Source organism: Tympanuchus pallidicinctus, unplaced genomic scaffold (genome assembly GCF_026119805.1).
Source record: "Tympanuchus pallidicinctus isolate F22 unplaced genomic scaffold, pur_lepc_1.0 scaffold2, whole genome shotgun sequence".
Classification (NCBI taxonomy): domain Eukaryota; kingdom Metazoa; phylum Chordata; class Aves; order Galliformes; family Phasianidae; genus Tympanuchus; species Tympanuchus pallidicinctus.
In genome coordinates, this window is record NW_026294721.1 from 21,766,978 (window position 1) to 21,782,886 (window position 15,909).

Here is a 15,909-nt window from a genome sequence, read left to right on the forward strand (position 1 = left end):
GCTTATTAGCTGAAGTTGACTGTTAGGCTAACCACAGCTTGACTGGCTTTGAGAACAGTCAGGTGAACTCATGTCTGTCTGCAAAAGAGGGTCTGTATTAACACTTAATCCTGAGTCCCCCTCAAGATATTTCTTTGGTGGATTTCTATTGCATCATAATTCAAGAAATAGTACTCTCTCCCTCCTTTCCCCTTTCCCATCCCACAGAAAGGTTAGGTATTTGGGGAAGCTGAGGAGTTTCATAAATCAAAATTACAAATTATTGTAGAAAAGATTGGCTCAAGTATTCTGGTTTTCTGACAAACAGAAGACTCGGGTGACAAAGTTGTGTCCATATTTTGGTGTTTTTCATAGCTGAGAAGTGTTGATGAAGGAACAAGATTAATCAGAAAGTACCACTATTGGGCTGCTTTGATGTTTTCTGCAACTTCACCACCATTCTTTCTCCTTTAACTGAGCAATGGAACTGAAGGTCAAGTGATGCCAATAAATGACAGGGTCAATTCTTATTGAACAAAGCTAGGGAAGAGGCTAGATAACGGGTGGATAATTTTTTCTTACTTCAGAAGACAGTGGTTAGAGGTTTTTCATGCAGCCTAATACTATGTACAGAGGTGGATATGATCTCCCTTAAATATGAGGCATAGTTTGTGACTTGCTTTTCAGTAGTCTATATCACAACAAGGTCCTGAAAATCAACCATGTGGTGACTTCTACTGTGTTTTGAGCAGCAACTGCCACAGGAAGCAGTGACAACAAACTTCCTTGCAAAACATCACGCAAATCTTTTGTAAAAGGCAGCAAGATCTTCTATCTCGTATGAGCATTTTTACTGTCTCAAATGAGGCTGTGAGGGCTTAGGAAAATTTTCATGCAGTTGCTCTGTGGATAAGTGCCGTGTTTCAGGGCAACAAAAAAGTGCTGTTTCAGCAGCCAGAAATCTTGGTCAATGCTTTTAACAGAAGTTGCTTCATTTCTACAGCACCCTATGCCACAGCTGCTGCAGGGATATGTATCACTCAGGTGGCTGGTGTAATCCTTTGCTCAGCTCCAGTTTGGATGTCTGTAGCTTGTGGTTGCCACCACTGAGGTCTGCAGCCAGAGCTCATAGTTTTCAAAGCTTGAGATATTCCTCCCACCAGCAGCTAACAATATGAGGAGTATTGGAATATTTTTACTATCCCATAGGCTTAGCTGGAAGATTTCAAAGGCGAAGTCCACAATCACACAATTCCTTTGTGAGATGTGATCATATAGAGCTAATAACCCTTTGCCAAAAATGGAGATGTTAGCTCCATTACATTATTTTTTTTTACTGACACTCACTTGATATATATGCATGTCATCACTTTGGTAGTTTGCTCCATGACACTCATGGGGGCAGCTAGAGCCAGGGAGGTGTTCTCTGCTCAGATAGGAAGTAGCTGAGTTCAGCTTCTGGAGCATAACACAGTACTCGGGCTCTGATTTTACAGAACACCTCAGCTCAGTGCTAGTCTAGGACTTCCAGTGCTTCAGCTGGGCCTGGGCACATAGCTGAGGCTGTGTACAAATAGACATAAATTCCTTGGTCAGGAATGTAATGATATTTCCACATCTGTTTAGATTCGGAGCCTGATCTCATCCTACTAACAGGGCAAAAATCCATTTGCTTTCAAGCAGAAGCCCCTCACTTGTGATTTTTCACTCTGGAGCAGACAGAGAAATAGCAAACTGCCAATTCTTTGCAAAGCTGTGCAAATTCTATTCCATCATGTGGGACAGCCTTCTTTAGAATGATTAAACTTTTCCAAGATTTCATATCCTCATTCATCAGACTCCATTTACAACAGGAAATTACAGTTAACCTCTATGAAGACTTTCCCTGACTAAATCCAATGTTTATAAATTATATCCAGGCAGAAAATGTGAATCCTGACAGTGTAACTACGGTCTGAAGTGTAAGTGTTCACAAGTCCAACTGCTTTCCAAAATATTTTTTGCTACAGCAGAAACATGAGTTTGTATAAATAAAGTATACATTTTTAACATATTTGCAGACTGCGATATAATAGATAACGTTTGTGTGCATTAGGGGAGCTCAGACCTGTGTGGGCTGTCTCTGCTGTTGTTCTCAGACAGAAGGTTTTCAGACTTCTCATCAGCAGTGACCACCAACAGAGTAACTTCCCTCTCTTTGGGTTTTTTTTTCTTCTCATAAGAATGCTGCTGGAAAGCTTCTTAAGAAATAAGCTCTATAGAGCTCCTTAAGCAATAATAACAAGTTGGGTATGGTTTATCCAATCCCATCTATTCTTCGTGTTTGTGGCAAGATCCTACTATTCTTCTTCCTGGCATTCAGGCCAAGACATGCTGCTTGTTATATGCATGTAATAACTTTGTACAGACAAACAGGTACAAGGTACCAACAGGTGAAGGATAGGAGTGGCAGCAAGGGACCAAACAAGTCACACTGTTCTTCTTTAGGTTTTCTCGCACTGACCTGAACAAATCTCTCAGCAGGACTCAGCATCATTTCTTCCTAAGTGAGATTTAATACCATATCCACACTGTAAAAGGTGCAGTATGCAGCATGGGTCAATTTATTAAGTAATTTTGAAAACCCTTCAATGCTAACTACAAATTTTAAAACCTGAAGATAGTCAATAGATCTTGCATGATATTCCTTTAAAATGCTTGTGATAGAGCTGCTATTCAGAAGAATATTCTTGTTAGGAGCAAAAAGTCAATTGGTCACTGACTGTGTTAAATTTAGGCAAAGCTTATTGTACCCTTACTTAAATTAGGCTCTTCAGTGGTGCCTAAATGGCACCTGATGAGGTGCCTAAAGTTGGGTGCAGAGTGGATTTAGCTAAATTTGGTTGTGGTACCTTGCAAGTTGTCTGTTGGAGTCACTTAATGGCACCAACAACTGTGACCTTACAGGGTGGGAAGTGATGCTATGGGCTGGTGCTCCACTATACTGAAGCTCACGGCGAGAGGGCCTCATCCCTGACTCTGCAGTGAACCATAAGCAGTGACATCAGATGTGACACACAGCATTCCCATTTAGGACCAGCTTTAGGAAGGAAAATATCTCTGCTGTGCACTGACAAACACAGCTTAAATGAAAATGTTAGCATTCAGGAGAATTCTGGCCTGTGACCCAGATCGTACGGAGGCAAACCATTGTGTGACTGTAACTCATTAGTAAATGCAGTTCCACAGTCAGCAGTCTGCAAAAATGCTTATTTCCAAAGCAAGCTTTGGCTGAAGCTTTCAGGCTGACTTCTGTTTCAGAAGGGAAATGTGATGCAGGAGCTAGAAAGGGCTTCCAATCCCCACTTGCTTATTTATTTGTATTCATTCCTATCTAGAGCAAAATAAATGCTTGTGCATATTTTATTTGCAAGTGAGGTATGATCAGTGAAATCCACAACAAAGCAAAAGTACGTGCAGCAATGCCCTTACAAATCTGTACTTATGGCATTCAGCTATGCAACTACTGCCCACAGTATGGATGGACAGACTTCTCATTTGTGGTTCATTAAGAACTCTGTCTAATCTGAAAATTATTCACAGTTTGGACTCGCCTTTGTATTTAGAACTGTATAGCACTCCAACATGCAGATTTTGTACTTGAATCAGTGATAAGTTTCACTGCTGCCTGGTGGTTGCAGTGTACTCCTTGTAGTGCATCTTTGAGCCTGATGGTCCAGAAGCCTTTGGGATGAGACCCAGCAGGCAGACAGAGGCAGCCCAGCCCTGCATTCCTTTGCAGCAGTCACACAGCATTATGTATGCTGCAGTGTGGCTGGATGCAGTCACATGGGGACTGTTCTCCAGAACAGGATCCTTCTTAAGACAGCTCCTCTTTTCCCACCCCACATCTCACTTGTAAAACCCTTCGTTGTGCATGAGGACCTCTGTCCAAAGAAGTCCGTGTGGGTTTAAGACCTCAGCTTGAATCGCATTTTTTAATTCCATAAAGATTAGACCATGCTGTAAACTGTGGTGCTGGCTTTAGCTGTCAGGGTCCCACAGCACATCCTGAACTCCTGTGCCAATCGAATTGATGAAGAAGACTTTACACAGAGAAGCAATGGCTTCCCCTAGCTAACTCCCCTTGCCATACCCTTATTCTTATGTACCATTTTGCCCTGTGATTGGGTTTACTTCTTTTAAGACAATTACTTTACATTAGGTGTCTATATAACCAAGAGTAAGGATTTAAAATTCTAGTGTTTGGGTAGGACTAATCCATGCCTAGTTTGGCTTGTAGGATATTTGGTTTGCAAGAAAGTGCCACACTTTTCTGTGCTCCTTTCTACAGCCTGGTGAGCACTTAGGAAAGAAAAAGAGTACATATCACTTAGCAGACAGACAAGGGAACAGCACTGAAAACCTTAATGGTCTGTATGTTGTGAATGGCAGCATCTAGATTTTGCCTTGCCTAGTTCTGTGATTTAACAACAATTTTGTCACTCCCTCTGGAACTAAGATCATGAGCCCTACTCCTGGAAAGCAGATTTCAATTTTCCCTGTTCATTCAAAATATTTTCCCCAAATCTAATATATCTAAAGCTTTTGTAAAGATAGCACTGCATTTCTCTGTAAATAGCAAATATATTTTAAAAGTGGTTTTCAGTAGTGAAAGACTTTAAGCTGTTTCTTTCAAAAATATCTGTGGATTTTTGTCTTGTTTCCTTTCGTTTTTGTATCCTAGGAGTTTCTTTGCAGGTAAATATTTGCCAGTGTTGAAAATAGAAGCACGCTGTTGTGGGTGTGCAGTGAAATTAATTTTTTTGAGGTAAAATCCTCCAGAATCAGGGTCTGAATGAAGCAAGGTTGGGGAAGAAGACTTCATAAAAGCAAATGGAGTGAACTATTCCTTTCATTTGGTTTAAGAACAGTTTATGCAGTTTGATCAAGTTCATAAAACCAACTCTAAACCAGTCAAAGTCAGTGGCGAAATATTCAGTGATGTTAAATGGTACCATATTAGATCCACGGTCTTCTTTTGCCCACCTCACCAAAATCTAATGGTTTAAAATACACAGAAAGCATTTCCCAGCCAAAGCTGAAGGATGCACAGTGACAAGTCACAGTACTGTAGCAAATGGATGGAGGACAGAACGTGAGCTTCGTCAATGGAGCCTTATGTTAATGTCCAGATCTGCCTCCAGCTTCTGCAAGCAAAGCACACCGGGTTGATCCCTCAGGCACTGACAAGCACTGACAAACCCCCTCCTGCCTGCTGTGCTGAGCAGGAGAGCTCAGCTAGCATGTGGGCAGTATGAGGCCTACTGAGCTGCCCGGAGCCAGCACAAGGGGCAAGGGTCTTTCCAGCTATGCATTGCATTAGCTACTTAAACTACTGCACCATTTGGCACTTAGTGGTGAATGGTTCTCTCTCTTCCTGTGAATGTTCTCTGTATGTAAATATATTCAAGCAATAATGTATGTAAGCATATAAGCCATAAAATATCTGCTGGAATATGGACTTGAATCTGACTCTTCCACCTGGTTCCTTACTGTTCACTGTGAAGTCAGCACCTCAACTTTTCTCCTTGGCTTGAAGTATAACCAATTTCCCTGTTGCACAAGGCCCCATCCAAGCACCTTCGATGATCTGTCTCCTTGGCAGGGTGAGCGAGACCACCAGGCAGCTTTGGGTTACCAGGACATGAAACTCTGCCACCAAAACCAAACACAAACCAGGACAATGCTGGCAGAAAAAATAAGGTAAGCGAGCATGAGGAAGGAAAACAAACATGTAGGTGAGGACTGGAGTCATGCCTAAGAGTGCAGTACCGTGCTGAGTTTTCTGTTGGACGTGCTTTAGTTACAGCTGATGGTTAAAACAGCTGGTGTTTGTTGAAGGTACAAAATAAGGTTGTTGAAGGCGGTGAGGTCTGAGATTGCAGGTTGATGCTCCTTCTATAGATGGCACTGTAACTTTCCAAATGCATTCCTTTCCTGCACATAATTTTTCTGATGTTATCAGTGCTAAGCTATCTCAAAATAAATAAATAAATAAATAAGCAACTCACATATGAAAGGTAAAAGACAAAACAAAACTCAAAAACATCAATAACACTGAGATGCACCTTAAATCAAAAGTGTGATTTCTAGTCTCAAGAACATTGCAGCATTTTACTGGATCTGATCAAAAAGCACCTGGTCTCAATGGCATCACAATGACATTCCCTGGAGTGTGATGTAAGAGGAGAACAAAAACACAGTGGTGCATCCTTATCTGCTGCACCAGCTTACAGGAACTGCAGGGACACCACAAGGGCAGATGTGGTATCTTTGTATTTAATGTTCCTGGACAGATTTTTCTTCGGGGAATGTCTTCATTTGCTTTTGCATCCACATAGACTTTAAGCATCCACAGCAAAGCAGATGGTCCTGTTGGAAACATGGCTTCTGTCTTTTTTTTTCAAAGTGAGCACAAATCCAAATGCTCTGTAAGAGATTTGAAGCAATTATTGTGCAAATGATTACCATTAGGAGCAGGAGCTAACTAAAACCAATTGCTTAAAAATTACTAGTCGTAGCTGGTTTCCTCCACTACTTTTCCCATTGCTCATAATGTCTGCATGATAAGGACACTTCTATCTTAGAAGCACCCTGTATAAACGGCTCTGTCACCACCTTCAGTGCGCTCACTGGTAGCTCAGCAAGCATCATTCTCAGTAATACCGGGGTCAATACCTGTTCAAGCAACTCCATTTGTAAACACAAAACATTTCCAAAAATATCAGTGATTGAAACACCGTTCAAGAAAGGACTTATTAGTTCATCAAATTTTAGCGGGGCATTAACAAATTACTTTGGTTAACAGAGTCAGAACCCATCACAAAATAAGCACAGACAGCCCAACAGCCCGGCTTTTCCATGGGCATTCTGCTCACACTGCAGCCAAAGGGATTTCATGGATATTTCAGGTAGAAAGATGCCTCTGCGTGAACAACTACCACACTCCTGAAAGCAACGTAGCAAGCAGTGACATATGTCCCAGATCCTACGCAGCCTGCACGCTGATAGTTTAACAAAAGGTATATTTCTATGTAACACAACCCTTTTACATAACATTCAGCAGTACCCCAAAACATTTCTGTTCTTTCTTCACTATATAAGGGCTTTAAAAGCAATATCAATATTGCATTTCTAATCCCACTTACTAAATGCTAACTAAAGGTGCATACATAATTTTAAGAGAAATTGCCATCAAATAGCTGCCTTTTCAACAGAACTCCTGCTATTATTGACCAGAACTGGTAACTTGTAAATACCTATGAAAAAAGTGAATCCCTTTATCTTTAGGAAATTTACAGCAGTATTCTTCGAAAGTAAATACACAGATAGTAAAATATATACAATAACTGAGCCAGATTTATGACTATGATTATGAAGAAATAGGCCACGTTTTATACCTGATAAGAATAGTGCACTTATACTGCGGAGAGTGAAAGATTTATTATGTGTTTAAGCATTCATTTCCTTATTTTTGTGCATGTTTTCTGTAAAGGATATGTTAACTATATTATGATCACTTGAGAACTTAAATGGGTTTGGGAATTCAGCCCCAAGTTTTGCAATCACTCAACATGTTATAAACCAAGGATATCTGTTGGTGTAAACATCTCTTTCCATCCTTCTGAACAGTGTTTCTGTAAGAAGAAATCAGCCATGGGATGGCTTTTGTATTATCACAAGCTTTGAGACACAGAGTGTTCCAATAAAGTCATTACAGTTCTTATATCAAGGGCCAGAAGTTTAAGAGGAAGATAAGAAGTGAATCCTGGACATTATTATGTGTTCTCCAGACATTATGGCCTCCTCTTTCGGACTCTAGCATTCCTGTGGAAGCAGACAGGCTTCATAAACCCCATCTCTCTTTCTCTCCTCTGGGGGTTCTACAATCTTGAGTATTTAAAGATACAAATGTAATTGTATATAAATATGACTTTCTAAATAGCAAGATGACTCTCCTTTTTCCTCCTTCTCACTCAAACGAGAGACGAAGAGTTTTCTTTGCATCTCAATCTTTCCCCTACATTTCTGCTGGAGTCCCCAGCACTCTCAAGGCCTCAGAAAGTAAAAGTCACACAGTTTTTGAGCAAAGCAGCCGTAAGAATTGGCAGGCTTAATGGAGCATATGTGCAGCTCTTACCCTTTTCCCCAGCACAGCACCTCCAGCATGTTTCCACGTTTCCTCCAGCCACCACAAGTTTCCAGCTGGGTTCTATGCCATGAGTACCTTCTGTCGCTTTCAGTGTCTGTTTTCAAGTCTTCTACAGTGTTTCAGCATTTTGTTGAAATAATGACTGCAGAAAGGGAAAGAGAAGACTATAGCAACCTAGTGATGATGGGATATGCCTACGGATTGTCTCAGCGCATGCCTTGAAGAAGCACTGTTTTTCTAGGAGATGCTCTTGACACTTGAGCCTCCACTTTCCTTGCTGAAGTGTCTCCCACCCCTAGGCTGAGATCATGAACACTCGATTGCTGCGAACCTACTCCAAGGTACAAAGGCAACATTGGCTCCTAGCAAGGCAGCAAAAAAGACAAGTGTCATGTTAGAAGAGCTGCAACAGATGATAGCCCAGCCACGCTGCTGGAAAATTTTTCACTCTGTGGAACTCGTTGTATGTCTTTCCTTAATCACTGGAACAAATACCCCACAGGTCTCAACTGCCAGCAAGATTGAAAAGTCTTTATCCCCAATGGGCTCGTATTTTCCCAGTTTCACTGTTGCGCGTAAGATGCTGTTCAGTCTCACAAGGTACTCCTGAGATTGATTGTTCCCTCCTTTTCAAATTTCTTTATTATATTTTGGTTGCAACGTGGTCTATAAAGAGAAATATTTAAATGAAATGTTACAGTGAAGCTTGCCTAAAGTACAGTAGACACAAATCTCGCCTAGTGGAAGGTGTCCATGCCCATGGCAGAGCTTTAAGGACCCTTCCAACCTATAACTTCAGAAAAATACATCATTTTCTGGAGACTCCTTAGCCAAGTTTGCAAAGTGATGCTGGTGTTCCCAGCACTATTTGGCCTAAACTTGAAGATTTTATTTCTACAAGGTTTTCTGAAGCTAGTACTCCAATTTCTTGAAGATTTGCCATCCATTGTTCTGATCTTTTGCCGGCCTGCCAGCACACAAAGCAAATATAGTGTCACTGGTGTCTTAGGACTGGAATTTTTTAAGGCATGGATGGGACTTAGGTGCTGATCCCATTAATTTTGATGGGATCTGAGCATCTAATTCCTTTAAAGTCTTATGAAAATCTCTATTCAGATTCCTGAGCATGTATCATCAATATAGAGAAGATATAATCCAGGAATGTGATATTTTAAGAAAAAAGCTTAGTAAAGAAGGTTATTTTGAAAAGCATCAATTAAAGAAAAAATGTAGATATCCTCCCAAGTGCTGACTTGGATCGGCTGCGGTCTGACAACCTTGCAACCTATGGTTTCCCTTTCCTTCCCTCCAGCTAGATCAGGAGCTTGTGTGATAGGCAGTCCCATCAGCAGTCAAATAGAGCCTGAGAAATGAGTCAATTGATTTTAGAAATCAGTTCAGTAACATGGATTATCAACTTTAAGAAAGTTCTTTCCACTCTCTTACATGATCAGATGAAGTTTTCTTAACCTTTGGGTTTCTTTTAGAGGCCCAGAGAGGAGCATTTGGGCCTCTAAACTGGGAAGAACTCCAGATATTTTTGCTGGCGAGAAAGAAAGACATAATAGGGAAAAAAAAAAAAAGAAAAAAAAAAAAAAAAAGGAAAAAAAAAAGTAATAATAAGAGAAACTTATGAAAATAACTTAAAAGGATTTTTTTTTTTATTTTTAAGAGGAGACCTCATGAAGCTTTTTTGGCTGTACACACAATAGCAGTGATTTCTTGGCAATCTCATTAGCTACACTTTCATCTGGGTGGGCAGCTCTTAAGTAGTAAATCATAGTGGTCCAGACAGCAGTTCAACAATGTGTAATATCCTCCCTGATACTTTGTTAACAAGGACTTAAATAGGAGATAAACCTTCATAGTGCAATAGATGATGGCACCACATCCATTCCTAAAAGCAACCCTGAAGAGAGTCAGCTTGGATCCAAAACTTGCTCCAGGGCACTTGGGTTTCTGAGGGTTGGCCAGCAGTACAGTGATGTCACTCCTGGGTTGGAGATGGCTCACATCTGAGCAGATGGCAGCAAGGGCAGAGTGAATCTACATTCTGGGATCGTGTTGCACCTTTGGTTACAAGTTCCAACCCCGAGAGATGTGCCAGGCCCTCCTGGACTCACACTTTTGCAGGACAGGACTCAGAAAAAGTCCCAGAGTTTTTAGTAAAGTGAAGTTTGGTCCCCAGGAGGTCTAGAAAACAGCAATTCTTGAGAAGCGCTAAAAGTTTTATAACTTTTCCAATGGAAGGCCCAACAAATACGTATGGTGCTATGTGTTTCTTTAATGCCTAAATGTCTCATACATATTAAGAAGTATTCTGTTTCCATCAGAAGCTCCAGTGAATGAGTTTTTACCTGATGTGTGTCTGTAAACGGTGAAGTAATATTAATTTGATTTATCAGCCTGTTGGTACTTGCAGTTTAAGGATGGATATACAAGAAATTCTGCTGTCTGGGGAGATGTCCACATCTCACAGCTGTAATTCAGACAGGGTTGCAAGTAATACTCTACCTTTTAAAATGGGTGGAGCAAAGTAAAGACAACATAAAGAGTCTTCATTTTGAGCTTGGGCTGGTGTCTGATTTTGACATCCTGACTATGATTATGTGACTGCATGCTTGTGATGATATGATGGATGCTGTCTCTCCCAGATGGTACGTGCTACACCAAAGCTTCTCCACAGCTTTGATGCATGTCTTGTTCTGCAAGGACTGCCGGGCTGCAGATCACTGAACAAGACAGGCTGCCTTCAGGGAGCAAGCTCACCCAGATCTCACCCTGCACAGCTTTCTCTTGTCTCCAGATGAACACAGTCCTTGGCTAAATGTTGTCCTTTAAAAATTCAATACACAGGTAAATATATATATTCCTGTATCATGAAACTAAATTGTAATGTTTCTAACTAAAATAAATTGTTGTCCTGCATAAAGTTATTCTTTACCTTTCTCACCTTTTTCTTTTTACTCCTTTTTAGCCTGTTTCTCTCTTCCTTTCCATTTTCCACTTTTAGCTGCCTATTCCTTTACCTTGAGTAAATAAACATTGTAATTCACTGTGAATCAGCTAATATCCCCCCAAAAATCTGTATGAAGCCCAGGACTAATTCCAGGCATAGGTTTTCTTTTTTTAAACCTAGTAGGAGAACAAAAAAGAAGACTTTCTCTACTTCTTTCTCGATGATGCAAGTGACTGCTAAAACTAAAGGTTGAATGTGATGTGGCTTTTCCCAGGTTCATCAAACTTCCAAATGTCACTACCTAGCAAATAGCTTCTCTAATCAGTGAGAGATTTTATTTACTTATTTTTTTGTCCTTTTTGCACTTTTAATACAACAGCATAGTTTGGTGATCTACTTGGTTGTATTATACAAATATGTATCAAGGAACTGAGTATCAGAACACAGGAATTTACTTTGGAAACTAAGACTTGATTTCCAAATCACCCACTTCTGCAGTTCTAGAAATTTGATTTTCATCTTATTTTACACCAGTTTGTCAGTTTCCAACTGCATTCACTATATGCTATCTCATACATGACAGCCCTGCCCATCCCCAAGTAACAAAACCCTATAGCCCTCATTTGAAGCTACAGCTCACTACAGTGGTTTGTGGACATCTGAACAACCTGCTCTGTCTATTTAGTACAAAATCAACTGTAGGGTGATTGCAGGTACACCCTGGAAGTGGAGTTTCTTGTTGGAAGAACACCCTGGGTCCACTTCCAGTTCTTAATGAAGTAGACTGTGGGGAAGTAGCTGAAAAGTAGTCAAGCTCAGAAGAGACCTGGCAGGGAAACACTTCTTTGCCCTTCTATGCTGCTTCCAGTTCAGCACAGAAATGATATCTGTTTGCTGTTTCTGCTTTAGAGAAACCATGCTGGCAGGTACACAGCCCTACAGACACAGAGCTTTTATCTTAGCAGTCCAACAAGATCATTGATAACACTGGTGAAAGGCACTCATCATTTGCTTGTGATACTACTTCTTTCACTGGGTTCCTTCTGTCCTTTTTTCTCAGGGGTTTTCACAGTTTCTCTTTGGCACATTGTTCCTTCACCTACTGCTTGGCAACACGAGGAGGCGAGAGGCAGAACAGGGATGGACAAAGTTCAAGAGCCAAGATGGGGGCTGTGGTAGGTGGGGAGGAAGTCAGCTGGGCTAGGGGGTGAAAAAAAATGATGCTTTTTAAAGAGGATATAGGAACTTCCTACCCCAGAGGAAAGGCAGGTCTTGATGAGAACAATATAAAGAAGGAAGGAAATGGTTGTTTGGGTGAGCAGGAGAACCGAGTGTGGCTGTGGATGAAAGGCGAAGCTGAGCCAGCTCCATGCAATCAGCAGAGCCATCAGCGTGGGATCTGGGGCCTTGGGAAGGAGAACCAAGTGCACAGCCAGGGAGGGGGCCAGGCAGGGAAAATCCCACACCTAAAGAGTATCAGCACTCAGAACAGAGATACAGATCAGGGATTTGGTACACAGGGAACAGAGAGGATGAGGAGAGCCTGAAGAATTGTGCTTTGGAAGGGGAGTTCAGCTTGAATACTTGCAGGCATTTATGAGCACGGTCTCTCATTTTGAACAGCCTGCAGCCTGGTTTGTGGGGCTCGTGACTGAAGAGCGTCGTGTTTCAAAGTGAATCAAATCCAGAATAATCAACAGCTTTTCAAATCTGAAGAAGTAATTAAATGCAAAGACAGAGCAATAGAGATGTGTCAAATAGTGCTCAGCCACTATTAAATTGGTAAAATAAGGTGCTTTACTTTTCAAAAATCAAACTGTGATTACAAAGTAAAGAAAACCTGCTTCGCAAAAGGGCGGCATACTCTCTCCCAGGACAGGGTGAGAAGGGGTAAAGCTGCTTTTCTCCAAGGGAAGAGCAAGCACAGGAGACCCAGCCAGTCCTGTACCCCTCTGAATGGCTCAGAATGTGGATGCCAAGTCTGATAGTACACTGCTGAATGAACGGCAGTGCAGAGAAAGCGACTGTGATGGAAGGCAGCACGGCAGGAGCACACAGACAGGTGCTGTCAGCCAAATGCTGAATGCTGCAAATGTGCCACAGCAGATGCCCCAATTAAACAAAATGCAGAGTCACAACATTTGCTTGAGTGATTGAGAAAATCAACAAGCTCTCGTGATCTCAGAATGACTGACTGTCATGGGAAACAAAAATAACTAAAGCTCCAGTGTTACTTCTATTGTAGCTTGTATGTTAAAAAAAAAAAAAACTGAAAAACCTCTTGAACATGAACAGCCTTCCTCTGAATCATTTTTCAGAACTAGGCTTTCTCTAGCTCCTAAATGGACACCCTTACCAACCTGCTCTCAAAGACAGCTTGCAGAGTGGAACTGTCTTTGAATCTAGTTTTATCAATGAAGAAAATGTTGAGCTTTTGGTGAAGATTTCTCCCACAGCCCTCTGCTCTGGCCGATGCTGCTGTGAATGTTTCTCTCAGCTGCTCAGTCAGCCTACCCCTCCGTACACCCCTTCATGCACAACAAGTCTGAAGTGCATGTCCTGACACAGTCAGCAGAAAAATCTCCAAACCTCCAGGAGTATTAGATGGACTAGACAGGATTTCTAGACAACCTCTAAACGTCCCTTCCAACTCAGCATTCTATGATTCTAAGATGCCTGAGGAGTTGAGGAGTATCCAAATTAACGATGTTCCATGTCAGCACACACTCACCAGACAGCTGCACTGCTTTTTGCAGTCCTGTGTGATGGCCCTCAACTAACCGGCTGCTGGATGTGCCTACCCTTGTTCTGCACCTCAGAGAATGAAGGAACCCCGAGCAATCTTTCTAAAATAAGTATTCTACATGCTCAAATTGTCCACAGGACATTCAGTGGTTTGATAAAGAGAGAAAAAGAGACAAGCAAATCAATTCAATGGATGCAAGTGCTTGAGGAAACAACCAAAGAGATATTCATTCGGTGCTGCCCAGGCTTAAAGACATTAGATCGATTGCTGACAGGAATAAAACAGTTTCTCTTCCCAACAGAGAAAACAAAATTGGGTGGCAGACCACACCAGCCAGTTCCAAAACAGCTGAACCCCCACTCCACTTGAAACCAGCTTCACAACAGCCTGGTTTTTTTTCCCTGCTGTTCAAGGTAGCAAAGCCCTGACAGACTCAGGAGCCCATCTTTCCTCTGCTTTCACCTTCTCATGACCACCCCATGCACACTGTCCCACAGCTTGCTGGCACAGTTCCCTCATTCACCGTGGGCCTCCAGGCAGGGTGAGTGCACCTGTGCAAAGCTGCACAAAGCACACAGCTTGGCACTGCTGCATGCTCCTGCAAAGGCTTTCCCCTGTCTAATGAACACAGATGCAGATGGTGGTGAGGTGATAAGGACTGCTGAGATGCAAGCTGGAGTTTTACTGGAAAGAAAACCTGAGGGGCTGAACTGAAGCATTCATTTTAAAACATCAGCTATAAGGAAAATTGTTCTATTCTGTTGCTGTTCTGATTGGAGTGGCAAAATGACATCAAGAAAACCCTCCTGGAGTTTCCAAGTGCTTGTTTTCTTATTTTGCCTCTTTTGCCAGTCAGCAGGGTGGCTGCAAAAGGGAAAGAAAAACCTTTGCAAAAATCCATAACTGGTGTCAAGGGGCTTACAGAAAGGCCTGCTGCTCCCCAGGCAGATGGTGGCTTAAAAAAAAAAAATAATAATAAAGCAAGCTGGGCTGATGCTAGAGCTGTGTTGCCATGGGAACAGGGAGGTAAGGATGCTGCTCAGATCTGACCGGATGGAAGCAGGTTCAGGATTAGGATTAGCGAAGAAGTGGCCAGATTCCCTCTGCCATGCATGGTTTTCCTATTCTCCTAAACACAAAGCAGGGCTCTCTGAAGGTCTGCATCACACGTCTTGATGCAGATTTCAGCAATTTAAAAAGTATACACCTGAATGCGAGAAGGTGCATGAGCACTGAGGCACATCAGCTTTAGTGATCCATGCAAACTGGGTGTGTAAATGGCAGAAGGATGCCCACCTTCCAAAGCAATACACAGCATGCAGCAGTGGTCAGCCACGAGTAGCTCTCCACGAGTTGGGCATTGGGAGTGTTGAACAGCACAGCCATACAGTTGGGATTGCAGAATAATAAGAGGATAATGATTTTAAATTGTCAGCCTTCTGCCTTAGGAAAACAAAGTTAATTGTGTCTGATATACATCAGTGTTATTTAAATATTACAAGAATCAGAAAATGGTTTGTGTTGGCAGAAGTACTTCAAGTATACTTGTTAGTTCCCTTTAGATGTTTGAAGTTAGCGTACCAAAAACGTTTTCATCTCGTCGCTGTTTTCAGAAGAACCCCTATGAACTGATTTCAGGCACCTTGTTTCTCCAGCCAATTTCAAACCATAAACAGAGTCCAAAGCTAAACGCAATGAAAACAAACTCTCAGAACGAGAACTGAGCTAAATATGCAGATTGAGGTGATTTGAAGGGTGAGCATTGTTTCCTTGGCTGCTGTCTAATGACTAGCAAGATTCGGACCTTTAGAACTGAGGCAAACTCACACCCGGACGAAGGGAGCTCTGAAGTCCTGCAGCTTGCAGACTGCAGGCACCTACTACGGCTGAGCGCAGCCAGGTGCTTCGAGGAGCCCCGCTCAGATACTGCACTGATTGGGAGCAAATGTGCGCCCACCCCCGTGCCCAGCACGCAGGTGTCCAGCAAGTGGGTGTCTTTTTAAGCTGGAATAAATACAAACGACTAACTTT